The following is a 6,000-nucleotide window of genomic DNA, read 5'->3' as shown; positions in this document are numbered from 1 at the left end:
AATGTTTAGCTCCTACATGTAAGTGAGAATACATGTAAGTGGTATTTGGTTTTCTCTTTCTGGGTTAATTTTCTTAGGATTATGGCCTCCCATTGCATCGATGTTGCTGCATAAACTATGATCTCAATTTTTAAAATTATTGCGTAGTAATCTATGGCGTGTATGTACTGTATTTCCTCCCTCCCCTCCCCTCCCTTCTTACCTTCCCTTCTTCCCTTTTCCCCTCTTCCCTTTTCCTCCTTCCCTTCTCCCCTTTTCCATTCTCCCCTCTTCCCTTCTCCCCTTCTTCCTTTCTCCCCTCCTCCCTCCCTCTTTCTTTCTTCTTTTCTTTTCCTTCCTTCCTTCCTTTTTTCTTTCTTCCTACCTTTCCTTTCTTTCCCTCCCTTTCTTCCTCCTTCCCTCCCTCCCTCTCTCTCCCTTCCTTCTCTCTTTCCTTCTCTCCTTCTCTCTTTGTTTCTTTGACAGAGTTTTGCTCTTGTTGCCCAGGCTGGAGTGCAATGGTGTGATCTCAGCTCACTGCAACCTCTGCCTCCTGGGTTAAAGCGATTCTCCTGCCTCAGCCTCCTGAGTAGCTGGGATTACAGGCATGCACCACCTCACCTGGCTAATTTTGTATTTTTAGTAAAGATGGGATTTCTCTATGTTGGTCAGGCTGGCCTGAAACTTCCAACCTCAGGTGATCCAAAAGCCTTGGCCTCTCAGAGTGCTGGGGTTACAGCCATGAGCCACCGTGCCTGGCCACTGCATTTTCTTTGTCCATTCCACTGTTGGTGGGCATCTAGGTGGATTCTGCATCTTTGCTATTGTGAATAGTGCTGTGATGAACGTACGTGTGCACGCGTCTTTATGATAGAATGACTTATATTTGTTTGGGTAGCTGGAATTGTTGGGTCAAATGGTAGTTCTATTTTAACTTGAGTAATCTCCAAACAGAACAGGACTTTTCTGAGTACAGCGTTAAATATATGGACAAAAACTGGTGGAACTGCAAGAATCAATAGACAATGCATATTTATAGTTAGAGATTTCAATACCTTTCTCAATAACTGATAGAAAAGAACATCTTCAAAAATACATACAATTTGAACAGCACTATCAACAAATTTGACCTAATTGACATATGCAGAACACTCTACCCCACAACAGCAGAGTTCATACTCTCTTAAAATTGCATATGTAGCATTTATCAAAATAGACTACATTCTTAGGTTCAGGTCTTCATATCTTTTGTCAGCTTTATACCTAAATTTCTCATATTTTTGATGATGTCAAATGTATTGTTACGTTTCGTGTTCTAATTGCTGTTAGTTTATAGAAAGACAATTGATATTTGTGCACTGCATTTATACACTTGCAACTGCTAAACACACGTTAAGTTTAGGATCTTTCTGGAGATTTTGTAAGATTTTCTGGATAAATGATAATGTCATTTGTGAATAAAGAAAGTTTACTTACTCCTTTTCTATCTGGATGCATTTTATTTCTTTTTCTTGTATTATTGTATTAACTAGAATCCCTAATACAACTGTGAACTGAGTGGTGAAGAAAAGACCCTTGGCTTATTCCTGATCTTAGGGCGACAGCAGTCAGTCTTTCACTATTAAGTGTGGTGTTAGCTATAAACGTTTTGTAAATGTTCTTTTTGAGGTTGAGGAAGTGCCCATCGATTTCTAGTTTGCTGAGATTTTAAAATTAGGAATAGATACTGTATTTTGTCAAATGCTATTTCTGTACCTATTGAGACAATCACTTGGTTTTTCTTTTGTAATCTATTAATATTGCAAATTACATTAATTGGTTTTCAATTGTTAAACTAGCCCTGCGTCCTTACGATAAACTCCATATGGTCAAAATGTATTACTCACTTTCTGTATTGCTGAATTTCATTTGCTAATATAATATTTTGTTGAGAATTTTTTCATCTATGCTCCTGAGGAATATTGGTCTATTTTCTTATGATGTCTTCATCTAGTTTTGGTATCAGAGTAATGTTGATCTCTTAAAATGAGTTCAGAAAGATTCTGTTCTCTTCAATTTTCTAGAGAGATTAGGTAGTATTGGTATTATTTCTTTCTAAAATACTTGGTCGAATTTACCAGCAAAGCCATTTGGAGTGTCTTGAATGCCAGGCTCAAGAGCTTAGACTTCGACTTTGCTCAGAAACCTCCAGTGGTTTCTATAGTAAAAGGATGATGTCTGCAAAGTGGGTTTTGGGAAGATGAATCTGGCACCTATGAGCAGGAAATATGTTGGCAGTGAGGGCAATATAAACACCCAGGAAAATATTATATTTTAATTTTCAAAGTTACTGCAGATAAAGCCTTTGTTTAATCTTTCACAGGCTGGAAGGAATTTCTTACATAGAAATGAAAGTGACTGCATTTGATGGCAACTGTGAATAGTCTGAAAGATTTTTCTGTATGGGGAGGTTATGAAGGGGCTGCAACCATCGTCATGGAAAAATTAATTCTGTTCCATGAGGTTTCTAATTCAGCTAAATAAATCCAACCTGGCCTGACACTTGTTTTATGAAGTGCCAAGACCAGAGCTAGATGACAGCATTTTTAAGTGACTGGATTTTTAAAAATTATATTTTAAGGTCTGGGATACATGTGCAGAATGTGCAATTGTATTACTTAGGTATATACTTGCCATGGTGGCAACCTATCATCGACATTAGGTATTTCTTCTAATGCTATCCCTCCCATAGCTCCCCACCCCCCAAAAGGCCCCAGTGTGTGATGTTCCTCTCCTTGTGTCCATGTGATCTCATTGGTTTCAAAATAACTTACTTATTTCTGCCTTAATTTCATTATTTATCCAGTGGTCATTCAGGAGCAAGTTGTTCAGTTTCCATGTAGGTGTGTGGTTTTGAGTGAGTTTCTTAATTACGAGCTCTAATTTGGTTGCACTGTGGTCTGAGAGACTGTTTGTTATGTTTTCCATTCTTTTGCATTTGCTGAAGAGTGTTTCACTTCCAATTATGTGGTTAATTTTAGAATAAGTAAGATGTGGTGCTGAGAAGAATATATTCTGTGGATTTGCGGGGAGAGTTCTGCAGATGTCTATTAAGTCCACTTGGTCCAAAGCTGAGTTCAAGTCCTGAATATCCTTTTTAATTTTCTGTCTCATTGATCTTCCTAATATTGACAGTGAGGTGTTAAAGTCTCCCACTATTATTGTGTGGGAGTCTAAGTCTCTTTGTCAGTCTCTAAGAACTTGCTTTATGAATCTGGTGCATGTATATTTAGGATAGTTAGCTCTTCTTGTTGCATTGATCCCTTTACCATTATGTAATGTCCTTCTTTGTCTTTTTTGATCCTCGTTGGTTTAAAATCTGTTTTATCAGAGACTATGATTGCAACCCCCGTCTTCTTTTGCTTTCCATTTGCTTGGTAAATCTTTCTTCACCCCTTTATTTTGAGCCTATGTGTGTCTTTGCAGATAAGATGGGTCTCCTGAATACAGCACACCAATGGGTCTTGACTCTATTCAGTTTGCCGGTCTGTGTCTTATAATTGAGGTATTTGGCTTGTTTATAGTTACAGCTAATATTATTTGTGAATTTGGTCCTGTCATTATGATGCTAGCTGGTTATTTTGCCCATTAGGTAAGCAGTTTCTTCATATCATTGATGGTTTTTACAACTTGGTATGTTTTTGCCATGACTGGTACTGGATTTTTCTTTCCATATTTAGAGCTTTCTTCAGGAGCTATTATAAGGAAGGCCTGGTGGTGACAAAATCTTTCAGCATTTACTTGTCTGTAAAAGATTTTATTTCTCCTTTGCTTATGAAGCTTAGATTTGCTGTATATGAAATTATGGGTTTGAAAATTATTTTCTTTAAGAATGTTGAATATTGGCCCCCACTCTCTTCTTACTTCTAGGGTTTCTATGGAAAGATCTGCTGTTAATCTGATGGGCCTCCTTTTGTGGGTAACCTGACTTTTCTCTCTAACTGCCCTTAATATTGTTTCCTTCATTTCAACCTTGATGAATCTGATGATTATGTATCTTGAGGTTGCTCTTCTCCAGGAGGGTCTTTGTGGTGTTCTCTGTATTCCTGAATTTAAATGTTAGCATGTCTTGCTAGGTTGGAGAAGTTCTCCTGGATAATATCCTGAAGAGTATTTTCCAACTTGGTTCCTTCAGGTACACCAGTCAAACGTAGGTTTGGTCTTTTCACATAGTCCCATATTTCTTGGAGGCTTTGTTCATTCCTTTTCATTCTTTTTTCTCTAGTCTTGTCTTCACACTTTATTTCGTTAAGTTGATCTTCAGTCTCTGATACCCTTTCTTCTCCCTGATCGATTCGGCTATTGTTACTTGTGTATGCTTCACAAAGTTCTCATGCTGTGTTTTTCAGCTCCATCAGCTCATTTATGTTCTTTTCTAAACCGGTTATCTAGTTAGCTATTCCTCTAACCTTTTTTGAAGGTCCTTAGCTTCCTTGCATTGGGTTAGAACATGCTCCTTTAGCTCAGAGGAGTTTGCTATTACCCACCTTCTGAAGCCTACTTCTGTCACTTTGTCAAACTCATTCTTTGTCCAGTTTTGTTCTCTTGCTGGTGAGGAGTTGTAATCTTTGGAAGAGAAGAGGCATTCTGATTTTTGAAATTTTTTGCCTTGTTGCACTGGTTTTTCCTCATCGTCATGGATTTATCTACCTTTGGTCTTTGATGTTAGTGACCTTCAGATGGTGTTTATGTGTGGATGCCCTTTTTGTTGATGTTGATGCTGTTCCTTTCTGTTGGTTACTTTTCCTTCTAACAGTCAGGTCTCTCTGCTGTCCGTCTGCTGGAGTTTTCTGGAGGCCCACTCCAGGCCCTGTTTGCCTGGATATCACCAGTGAAGGCTGCAGAACAGCAAAGGTTGCTGCCTGCTACTTCCTCTGGAAGCTTTGTCCCTGAGGGGCACCCTGCTGACACCAGCTGGAACTCTCCCATATGAGGTGTCTGTTGACACCTGCTGGGAGATGTCTCTCAGTCAGGAGGCATGAGAGTCAGGGACTCACTCGAGGAGGCAGCCTGTCTTTTAGCAGAGGTGGAGCACTGTGCTGGGAGGTCTGCTGCTCTCCTCAGCTGGCAGGTAGAAACATTTAAGTCTGCTGAAGCTATACCCACAGCCGCCCCATTCCCCAGGTGCTCTGTCCCAGGAGATGGGAGTTTGATCTATAAGCCACTGACTGGGGCTGCTGCCTTTCTTTCAGAGATGCCCTGCCCAGAGAGGAGGAATCTACAGAGGCAGTTGGGCTACAGTGGCTTTGCAGAGCTGCACTGGGCTCTGTCCAGTTTGAACTTCTCAGCAGCTTTGTCTATACTGTGAGGGGAAAACTGCCTACTCAAGCCTCAGTAATGGTGGATGCCCCTCCTCCCCACCAAGCTCAAGCATCCCATTTCGACTTCAGGCTGCTGTGCTGGCAGCGAGAATTTCAAGTCAGTGGATCTTAGCTTGCTGGACTCCGTGGGGGTGGGATCCACTGAGCTAGACCACTTGGCTCCCTGGCTTCAGCCCCCTTTCTAGGGGAGTGAACAGTCTGTCTCACTGGCATTCCAGGTGCCACTGGGGTATGGAAAAAAAAAACTCCTGCAGCTAGCTCGGTGTCTGCCCAAATGGCTGTCCAGCTTTGTACTTGAAACCCAGGGCCCTGATGACGTAGGCGCCTGAGGAAATCTCCTGGTCTGCAGGTTGCGAAGACTGTGAAAGAAGTGTAATATCTGGGCTGGAATGCACTGTTCCTCATGGCACAGTCCCTCACGGCTTCCCTTTGCTAGGGGAGGGAGTCCCCTGACCCCTTGTGCTTCCTGGGTGAGGCAACGCCCCACCCTGCTTCGGCTCACCCTCCATGGGCTTTACCCACTGTCTAACCAGTCCTAGTGAGATGAGCCAGGTAACTCAGTTGGAAATGCAGAAATCACTTGCCTTCTATGTTGATCTCTCTGGGAGCTGCAGACCAGAGCTGTTTCTATTCAGTCATCTTGCCAGCCGTTCTCAGTGAT

This window comes from Sapajus apella, unplaced genomic scaffold (genome assembly GCF_009761245.1).
Source record: "Sapajus apella isolate SASKATOON/1434 unplaced genomic scaffold, GSC_monkey_1.0 scaffold24, whole genome shotgun sequence".
In the NCBI taxonomy this organism is placed as follows: domain Eukaryota; kingdom Metazoa; phylum Chordata; class Mammalia; order Primates; family Cebidae; genus Sapajus; species Sapajus apella.
This window is presented reverse-complemented; position numbering follows the sequence as displayed.